General features: G+C 38.4%; 1 protein-coding gene across 1 annotated transcript in view; it reads right to left on the reverse strand.

Moving 5' to 3' along the window:
• LOC119502087 (CD82 antigen-like) overlaps positions 1-11,559 on the reverse strand; it is a 39,900-nt gene extending 28,341 nt beyond the window's left edge. The window contains exon 1 of the mRNA XM_037792947.1: positions 11,315-11,559. The gene's annotated coding sequence lies outside the window, so the exon portion shown is untranslated. The remainder of the gene's footprint in view (positions 1-11,314) is intronic.

Here is an 11,559-nt window from a genome sequence, read left to right on the forward strand (position 1 = left end):
CATTTTGAAAAAATAAATAAAAAATAAATACATAAATAAAGGGAAATTAAACAGAAGAATTAATACAAACATTAAAACAGAAATATCAATATAGGTCACATTTTATCAATTAATTAATGACTACATTTATTTTTAATATTATTTTTGCTACATTTAATGACATCTATTTATTTATCGAGTAATTCATTTATTTATTTATTTTTTATTTTGGCAGGTTCCGTCCTCCATAGAGTCGCCCTTTGGTTTGTGCACTGAGGTTTAGAAGCCTCAAGTTTCCTGTGAAACTCTGCATAAAGTCATCCATAGATGTTTGCCCCCCCCCACTTCAAAACTTATTCTTGCGCCGCTGGGTGGAGCTAAGTACAACCGAACGCTGATAAGACGTTTTTAGGCGACCAACAATGTTACAATTAACTCTGATGAAGTGAAAACACACTGTGAAAGGGTTAAAGCTGTAAGATGAGAACACTCCCAGACCGGACAACGCCGTGGTAGCGACCTGTCAACCACAAGGTAGCCCCGCCCTAAAGCATCCCCTGCTTTATGGTCTATTTGACTCTAAATAGGACTAAACAGCCTTCATATCATACAGCTGCCTTTTCATTTCTCTTTTGGTTTCATTCTGAGTTGTAATAAACAAACAAACAAACACTCCTCCGTCTGTTCATTTTAATGTTCGTCCTCCTGAAGCCTCTGGTTGTACCAGGCACAACAACTCTCAGCTCTGAACGACGCCTCAACACAGTAAACTAAAGAGAAGAGCAGGTTTCTCTTTCTGTAGTTCAAGTTCAATACAGTGTCTCACTTTAAATGCAGTTTTTATTTTCCATTTCAGTTTATCCATGTCAGAATAATGTTTATTATATTATAGTTAGGGCTGTCAAAGTTAACGAGATAATAGCACGTTAACACATATTCGTTTTAACGCCAATTTCTTTAACGCAATCAATATTCTGGAGGTTGTAGTGGGCTCAGTTTTAAAGTTAGAGTGAAGATAAGGGCATCATATGAAACTAGAAAACCTGATGAATCTATCGGTATTAACCATGTCAGAATAGCTTGTCATGAAGGAGGCTAAATAACGCTCCAAACTTGTGCTACATTTTGGCGAGGAAAAACTGTCATGTCCATTTTCAAAGGGGTCCCTTGACCTCTGACCTTCAGATCAGTGAATGTAAACGGGTTCTATGGGTACCCACGAGTCTCCCCTTTACAGACATGCCCACTTTATGATAATCACATGCAGTTTGGGGCAAGTCATAGTCAAGTCAGCACACTGACACACTGACAGCTGTTGTTGCCTGTTGGGCTGCAGTTTGCCATGTTATGATGTGAGCATATTGTTTTATGCTAAATGCAGTACCTGTGAGGGTTTCTGGATCAATATCTGTCATTGTTTTGTGTTGATAATTGATTTACAATAATAAATATATACATACATTTACATAAAGCAGCATATTTGTCCACTCCCATGTTGATAAGAGGATTAAATACTTGACAAATCTCCCTTTAAGGTACATTTTGAACAGATAAAAAAGGTGTGATTAATCACAATTAATTATTTTAATTGACTGACAGCCCTGGTAGGTTTATTACGAACATGTATGAGAACAGCCTGTTTAGTTACAGTGAGTTTCATTATGTGTCATCAGTCTCAGCAGGTTTCTGTTGGTGAGTCGTCCGTCTAGTCGAACTGATGAGTTGCATCTGAAATATGTTTGTTTTGAGCTCCTCCTGTTTGATTCTCTGTTTGAGCTGCAGATGTGAAGCTGTGAGTTAATCCGTCAGAAGTAAACATGAAGCAACTTTCTGTTTCATTTGTTCTTCTGTGTTTTCATATCAGCTGCTTCCGCTTGGTGTTACGCTCTGATGCTTCTGCAGCTTCCATAGTGTCGGAGATAATCCCTCCTAAACTCTCCTCCTGGCAAACATCTCCACATCTTTTTGTTTACGCCATCTTTATAATCCACGGCAGTCAGCCGCTAACGTCACGGCAACTTTACTGTTTGCTGACAAAAAAACAAGACAACTACTGACAACAAATGCTCAACTAAAAGACTAATCTGCTACATGTTTGCCTCGAAAAAGAGATTTTAACAGATTATTTTCATTATAAATATTATTTTTTTTTAATCCAAGTTTTCATATTTAAATTGCATGTTTTTTCTGTCCAAAATCTAAAAGTACTGTCATATCGGATAAATAAAAAAAAGATGAACCATCTTTTGGTTTTAGATAAAACAGGCATGTTGTTTTGTCACTTTAGATTCTGAGGAATTGCAACGAACATTTTTCACTACTTTTTGGCATTTCAGAGACTAAACTATGGATGATTAATACATTTTTTGGTAATTTTTCAAGAACAAATTCCACATATTTGCCCGGTAAACATTCTCAAATGTGATGATTTGCTGCTTTTCTTCGTTGTATCTGATTGTAAACTGAATATTTTTTTGGGTTTGGACCGTTTGAATACATCCTGCTGGGCTTTGGGAAATTAAAGCTGTCACTTTTCACGTTTAAAAGACAAAAAAAATCAATAAAATAGAGAAAATAACTACCAGATTAATCGATAATGAAAACAATCTTTTGTTTCAGCCCATCTGAATGTGTGAGGGGGCTGATCTTCTGCATATTGTTGTTATAGTGAGAACATTTTCAGCTCATTTTGATGTTAATTTGACAGTTTGGACTGAACACGAGGCCGTTTCTCCTCATTAATGACACGTTTTTCTTCTGACAGAGACGGTACCGAAGGCGTCAGTCAAACATCTCGTCCACGTCATTTACACACAACAACAACAACAACCACAACAACAATAAACCCTTTTGTTGTCACTCTTCCCTCGCTGTTCTATTCAGCAGAATCTATTTGTGGTCTGAAATTTAAATCTCATATTAGGAGAGCAGAGACGAACAAAGCTCTCCTTATCCGACACTCGTGTTTATCGTTTAAAGCCAAACGTTGGTCACGCTGGCCTTTTCTCTGTTAAAGGAAGAGTCACACATTTTGGGAAATGTATTTATTTTACTTTGTTCCTGAGAGTTAGATGAGCAGATCGATGTCACTCTCATGTCGGTGGGTTAAGTATGGAGCTGTAGAGCCGGGAGGCAATTAGCTTAGCTTAGCATAATGACTGGAAGTAGGGGGGAACTGCTAGCCTTACTCCGTCCAAAGATCAAAAATACATCAATCTCTAAAGCTCACTGATTATCATGTTGTGTCTTGTTGGTTTAATCTTTGAACTAGGGCTGTCAATCGATTAAAATAGTTAATCACGATTGATCACACCATTTTTTATCTGTTCAAAATTAACCTTTAAGGGAGATTTGTCAAGTATTTTATACTCTTATCTACATGGGAGTAGACAAATATGCAGCTTTATGCAAATGTATGTATATATTTATTATTGTAAATCAATTAACAACACAAAACAATGACAGATATTGTCCAGAAACCCTCACAGGTACTGCATTTAGCATAAAACAATATGCTCCAATCATAACATGGCAAACTGCAGCCCAACAGGCAACAACAGCTGTCAGTGTGTCAGTGTGCTGACTTGACTATGACTTGCCCCAAACTGCATGTGATTATCATAAAGTGGGCATGTCTGTAAAGGGGAGACTCGTGGGTACCCATAGAACCCATTTACATTCACACATCTGGAGGTCAGAGGTCAAGGGACCCCTTTGAAACTAGCTTTAAAACCGAGCCGCTGCAACATAAAAATCACAAGTTGCATTAATGCGTTAAAGAAATTAGTGGCGTTAAAACTAATTTTGCGTTATTACATTAAAGTTTCGAGCCAGAAAACCAGAAAAATTTGCTTAAAATAATTTAATATTAATAATTATAATAATTATAATAATAATTTAATAAATTGTTCCTATAAAAATATTAATTAGAGCGTCTTTGAAGTGTATTTACATGCTGTGTCTTATAACAGTCATGTAGCTGCTTTATACTGTTGTGTTCTCAGATTATTAATAATCAATTAATCTTATTTTTCTGATTAATTGATTTCTCTTTAAAATGTAAAAGGTTCCGGCTATAATGTCCCAACGCCAGAGAACAAAACAAGCAGTTTAAATAGATAATCTTTGGGCTTTGAGAATCATTTTTGCTGTTTTCTGACATTTTATAGACCAAACGATGAATTGATTAATCAAGTAAAGAATCTTGATGAATAGTGATGTTTGGACTGTTGGATCACAAAAACACATCCAAACCCCAAAAATATTCAGTTTACAATGAGATATGACAAAGAAAAAGAGTAAATAATCACATCTGAGAAGTGAATGTTTGGATTTCTTCCTTAAAAAATGTCTAAAATGATTAATCAGTTATCTAATCGTTGCAGTCGTAGTTCACAGGAAATGTTCTAAATGTCTAAACGCCTCCTCCTCTTCCTCTCAACGCCACTAAAACCCTCGTTCACTAATAAAACTCTCCTCCCAGTCTCTCTCTCTGATTGGACTCCAAAACAATGGCGGCTTTCAGACACAGTTTTCTCTCCGGTAACAAAAGGAGAAACTCGACACACGGTGAAGCTGCTCCGGCTTTACGTTTCCTCGCCACAATAAAAACAGCAGACGCCCTTTTTCTCACCGTGACACTTTAGACTGTTTTCAGAGACACCGGAGACGACTGTTAGACGATGTAAAGACGATACACACCTCGAACGTAACTCAAACTGACAAAAACGTGTGAGTATATTATGCACCATAAAATAAATACATATCCATAAACATCCATAAATTTAACTTTAAATGACAAAAAATGCTCAATTTGAAGCTTATTTTGCTCATATTTGGCTTCAAATAAGTGAGAGATAATAACATTATTGATTCATTTACCAGCTATTTTCTTGATTTATCATTTGATCTGTAAAAACGTCCAAAAATAGTGGAAGATGCCGTCACAATTTCCTGGTTCACGTATTTAAATTGCTTGTTTTTCCTGATCAACAGTCCAAAACCCAAAAGTATTCAGTTAACGATCGCATTATAAAACATCAGAAAATAGTGATAAATGTACGTCCCAGTTTCTAAAGTCCAAAGTGATGTCTTTAAAAGTCTTGTTTTGTCCAAAACCCAAATATATTCAGTTTAATATGATATAAAACAGGAAATCTCCATAATGGAGGCTATATAAACAGAATTTTTGCATGAAAAATTATTTAATCAATTAACAAAATAGTTGATAAATCGTTGCAGCTCTATGTTTAAAGGGACTGTTTGTAAGAATCAGAAATGTCTTGTTAACAGCGACACCTGTGGCCGTTAAGTCAACAAAAAGTCAGCGTCCTGTTGCTCGCGCTTGTGCTCGCTCTATAGAGACATGAACGAGCATCTCTCAACACAGTGAGGAGACACACGTCAGCTAAAAGCACAATATCACTCTATATTTCAGCTGCTTGGCAGTAATGTTAGCTGACCAGACGAAGGTCTCTCCATGAATCAATGCTGATCCTAGTGTTGGCTTTTCCTGCTTCAGCCTCCCGACCGCGGCCGGAGGGAACATGGGAGACGTTAACGTTTCTCGCTGCGGAGATCCGTCACTTCACAAGACACGGGAAACCTCTGTTGGTCTGGAGGAGCTGCAGCAGCTATTTCTGTACAAACTTCCACTGTACATTCACTAGATATTCTCAGAGCTACTAACTCTTCTGCAGTGTGGAGTGAGCAGCATGCACGTGAGAGTGGAGCGAAAGACCGAGAAGGAGCGCGGTGTGTGAGTGAAGGCAGGCAGAGGAGCAGAGGAGCAGAGTACAGCAGAGACTCCAGTCCTGGAAACCAAAGCTACGGTCTCCCCAGCGTATTCCGACCGCGGCCAACACTGTTTAACAGACGGGCTTCACTAAATACAACCAAGAGGTTTTGGTGCTTCCGTGTAGTTTGATTTGGAGTCTGAGTCTGAACAGCGTAGACACACGCGAGCGACCATGAGACACCGACAAGATGAGAATGATGCAGGGTGAGGATGATGGAGGGTGAGGATGGAGGGTGAGAATGACAGAGGATGAGAATGATGAAGGGTGAGGATGATGATGGCAGATACACAGTAAGAATAAAAGGGGGGCGTCACCAAAACAAAGTGAGGTTGAGCCTGAACTCGTAAGTGAGTTAAACTCGCCACCATAATTAACTCAACGTTTGACCGCTCGGTGGTGAAACCAGTTTGGGCGTCCCAGTCATCGTCTCTGTTCCCAGTCAACTGAAAGGAGCAGGCTGGTTTCCATGACGACGCTGCAGCAGGGGGAGGTCGGGGGGTGTGTGTGGGAAAAGGGAGTCGCTCAAATCTCTATAAACGCTGTTTAGAGTCAAACTCACTCCCACAACCTGAAGCACGTCAACAGAGATCTCTGATTTGTTTCTACAACATCTGATTGAGTCTCCTTTTTCCTCTTGCACTTAAACTCATCAGTGCGACCACTAAAACATCTCCTGACTGGACGGAGCTGTTTGACTATGTCTGTTTTACTTTACCAACACTCACAGGGGACAGTTTTCTAAATAAGTTTTATATTTAAAGTAGGCTCCATTTAGGCAATAATACTGTACTAATACTAGTAATAATGTACTTTGGCATTATTATAATGGAGTATTTTTACATTGTGGTATTGCTACTTTGTGATCAAATCGCAAGATGAGGAGGAAATACTATGTATAAAGTCAAAATGTCATTTGATATGATATTCCATATCAAAGCAACCAGTAGACAAATGCCTCATTGCCCTTTTGTGTTCTGCATTTAAAGGTCCCATATTATAAAAAGTGAGATTTTCATGTCTTTTATATTTTAAAGCAGGTTTAAGTGCTGTATAAATACTGTTAAACTATCAAAACGCTCAATATACGGAGAAACACACCCAGCCCATATTCAGAAATTGTGCGTTTGAAACAAGCCGTTAGGATTTCTGTCCATTTGTGATGTCACAAATGTACAATATTTAGACCATTTCACGGTTTTAAACATAAACATTCTTAATGTGTCCCAGTTTATTTCCAGTTGCAGTGTATGTGAATGGCATCAGCTGACAGGAAGTAAACATGGACCCAGGCTGTTGCCTAGCAACGCAATTCCGTTGAAATGCGCTGAAACGGAGCGTTTCAGACAGAGGGTAAATACAGGTATATTCAGACAGACAATATGAGGTAAATAATGTGTTTTTTTAACATTACAGCATGTAAACATGTTCTAATAGAAACACAAAATACAAGTATGAACCTGAAAATGAGCGCGTTATGGGACCTTTAACAATAAACAAGTTTTAAAACTGTCATCTTTGTCATTTAAAAAGCAACAATATACCTAATAATAGCCTAACAATAAAGCTTATTTATGCAGCACTAAAGGATAAATTAAGTAATTTGCAAAAAAAAAAGTTGCAATAATATTGTATATATCACACTGTTGAGCCAATTATCATCACCAACAGGGGAAGTTCGTTCACTGTGACAGCTGTAGTCAACACCTGACCTTAGCCATCACATGAGAGAGTCGCATCCTGTGGGTTACCTTCTAGATACGACCCATAACTATTAACGTGTTAGTCTGCCTCTCGATACTGTCTGACTTCCTGTCTGTGGCTCTCAGTTCCAGGCCCATTGGTTCCTACTGAAGATGTAAATCTTTACAAACACAAATATATAGTTTCATTTTTAAAATAGTCTCAGTTATTTCCTAAAACAGCTGCTCACTGTAGGTTTTAATCAAACCAACAGGAGGAAATGGTGCATCTGTTGGGGACTATTTTCAGTGGCAGATTAATCCACATGTGGTGCTCTATAGTGAGTGTTAGTGTCTGCGGGATTGAGTCAGAATAAACTACAGTGTGTTCATAGTGATGAAGGAAGATGTCACCCAGTGACACAGTGATGCTCAGTGATGTGTTTTAACGGAAGAAGAGATATCAGGCTGTGATACACATAATACTAGTTAGTACAGGGGTCAGCAACCTGCCTCTCTTTAGCTCCTCTCCAGTGGCTCCCTGTGGATTATTAAAAATGGAAATGAATAACTGTTCTTTGTTTACATTTTCATTTTTATTTATCATTGTTGTAGGTCTATGGTACGACGGAGTATTAGAGACACATTGAGGAAAAAAATAATCTGAGGGTTCGAGAAAAAAGTTGTAATATTATAAAGTAGTAATTTTACGTGTTATTTTCTTTTTTTCTCATAAAGTTATTTATTCTCGTAATATTACGACTTTATTCTCGTAATATTCTGACTTTATTCTGTAAATCTCAGTTGTTTTTTTCCCTCAATGTGGCCCTAATACTCCGTAGTACATTTGCACTTTAGCCCTCACTGCATTGTACTTATATACTATATACTTAGACTATAAACTGTTACCTTCATCACAATGATCAAATGTTTTGCGGGTCCAGACAGATTTTTTTGTTTTGCCTAAAATGTCTGTTTAGATAGTAAAGGCTGCTGACCTCTGGGTTAGTAGATACACTCACTGTTGGTTTGGGAAAATTTATAATATCACCAACTATTTGTTAACTTTTTATGTTTCACTTTCTCATCTGACAGCAACCTCCAACTCCTCCATGTTGTTTTCTAGTGGAGGAGAATTGGAGCAGCTCGAGTGGCTTAAACCTTATTAAACCCGTAATTACCCTTCAGGGTAATTCCACTAAAAACAGGGTAAACAGGTTATGGACCGTCTGTGTGGGAGAGTCTCTCTCTCTCTCTCTCTCTCTCTCTCTCTCTCTCTCTCTCTCTGCTGAGGACACACTTCAGACCACATGCAGCAGCAGAACCCTCCGACATGCAGAACCGTGTTCTCTTACATTTTAAAAACAGGCGTGTGGTGTCGGGTTAAAGTCACGCCGTTAGAGATCTCTGAATGCAGATGAACTGGTTCCTGAAGGTGACTCTGAAAACATTCCTGTCTGACTAACAGCTGCCAAACTGCAGCAGCAGAATCCCATCAACAAGACACGTTACTGTTCCTGATGTATGGAAAGATAATTAAGGCCTCGCTGCTGCAGCGAAGCTCCACCTGCAGCTCAACTGATTTACAGCCTCACGTTGAGGAACAGACCCACCGACGGACGGACGAGGGGGGGGGGAATCTGAAGTATTGACTGACCTGATCGTGCCACCATGCACACCACTGACCCACATTCACATCTGTGACACAGAACCGGTCCATTAACCCTGCAGAGGAAGAGCTCGTTGTTGCACTATACCTGGGTGTCGATTCAATATGTACAGATTACGATTCAATATTATGATTTATGGTGTTGCCGGTTCAAGACCCCGCATGGACCAAGTACTGAGTGTGAACTGGTCGCTGGAGAGATGCCAATTTGCCTCTTGGGCACTGCCGAGGTGCCCTTGAGCAAGGCATCAAACCCCCATCTGCTCAGGGTGCCTGTCAGGGGCTGACCCCTCGCTGACATCTCTCCATCTCTCCATTAATGCATGTATATAGATCCTGTTTGTGCATGTGTGTGTATTTCAGGCCTGTGTGTACTGTGTAAATACAACAGAGTGCAAAAATTGAATTTCCCCTCAGGGATCAATAAAGTACCTTTCTTTCTTCTCTTCTTCTCTCTTAACGTTGTAATATCACGAGAATAAAGTCATAACTTAACGAGAAAAAAAGTCGTAATATCACGAGGATAAAGTCATAACTTTACCAGAAAAAAGTCGTAATATTACAAGAATAAAGTCATAACTTTACGAGAAAAAAGTCGTAATATTACGAAATAAAGTCATAACTTAACAAGAAAAAAAGCCGTAATATTACGAGAATAAAGTCAGAACTTTATGACTTTTCATGGTCTCATGTTGTCTTTGGGTTTTGGACAAAATATGAAATGAAATAAGACATTTGAAGATGTGTCCCTTTATGACATTATAGATCTAACCATAAAAATAAATAATATAATCCTTAGTTGTAGTTTTACTTCAGTTAAACCCCAAAAACAGCCTGAAAGTCCTGAAGTCAACTTTAACTTTCTCTGCACGTTCTTCCGTTTTTCATTTGATTGTTTAAACATGTTTCTCGCTCTTTAACTCCACTTCTGCATCCCAGAGTTATTTAATAAAGTTTACAGAGTTTGACTGATGGTTTCAATCAGCGGTTCCCACATTTCTGCTACACAGAATTATGTTTTTCAGACTTTTCCTTTTATACTCTTTGCCTTTTTTTTCTCCCCCTCAAGTTAAATATGGGATCATTTTACCTCTTTGGGGCCTCTGAAATTAAAATAAAGAAAAAGATTATACAGTGGTTGAGCTGGTAGCAACCAGGAGACACATGCAACCAGGAACAAGCAGATACTGGGTTTGTTTTAAGAGGTTGAAATTGTTTTTTTTTTTCTTCTTCTTCTTCTTTGAGTTATTTATTCATTTTGTCTTATATCTTATTTTCTTTGTTTTCTTTGTTAGATAAGTGAAATACATGAAATGTCATGTCTCTCTTTCTTTGAAATTCTGACTAAACATTTCATTGTATAATTGAATTATTAATATTGTTAGTCTGTCTGTATGTGTATATATGTATATATGTTTATATGTAAAATTCAATAAAAGTATTGTTAAAGAGGTCACAAGCAAAAAAAAAAGGGGGGGGGGTTGGGAAATGCTGTTTCAGATGCTTTTACACCACAAAAAACACATAAAACTGATAAATCCTTTAAACTTTATGGCACGAAATGATTAGATAATGCCTTAAAGTATTGGATTAGTGATTGAATCAGCTTGTAATAGCTGATATCTGTCAAACAGCTCTGTGTGAAGGTACAAAATCCAGTTTGGGTCAAAGTCCTAAAGAGTTCATCAACTTCAGTTTCTGTTTGCACCAAACTACATGCAAAAAACAGCAGTTTTAACCAAAACTCACCAGTAATGTTTGTCTAACAAAGCTTTAAATAAGTTAGACAAGTTCAGTCAAACTGAGTTATTCATAAGAAATTCGGCTACTAAAAAGAACTTGATTGAGTATTATAAAAGCCTATAATTTAAACTTTAAACTTGTTATTTCAGCGTCTCTCAGAGTAACAAGTGGTCTGATAGTGGAGCTCATCATTGTGTCAAACAGACATAAATCATCCACAGAGGCGCCACATCATCAGCTCTGTTCTCCTCTTTTAGAGTCATTAAACTGATTCAAACTGGAGCCGATTTCCTTCAAACTACAGATCGATGGAGGACCTGGTGATCGATCTGAAGCTGATCACACGAACAGCTGCACGCGCCTCGTGTTCACACTAAAACACCATTAAAGTGAAGCAGCTTCCGGACACAGAGACACAGAAACACAGAAACAAGAGTTTAACTCACATTGTTGTTGCTAAACTGTGGAGAGAAGTAGAGAGCAGTAAGGGTCCTGGTCCTGAGCTGGTCCTGGTCTTGTGGAGGTCCTGAGTGCACTGTGCTGGGTGACTGAGTGACACAACAAAGCAGCAGCAGCAGCAGCAGCAGTCTCTGGTCTCTGGTGTCTCTGGTGTCTGTGGTCTGCAGACTGACTGGAGGACTGGATCAGCAGCAGCAGCAGCAGCAGAGTGTCTCCTCCACAGAGTCTCTCC

This window comes from Sebastes umbrosus, chromosome 2, assembly GCF_015220745.1.
Source record: "Sebastes umbrosus isolate fSebUmb1 chromosome 2, fSebUmb1.pri, whole genome shotgun sequence".
Lineage (NCBI taxonomy): Eukaryota > Metazoa > Chordata > Actinopteri > Perciformes > Sebastidae > Sebastes > Sebastes umbrosus.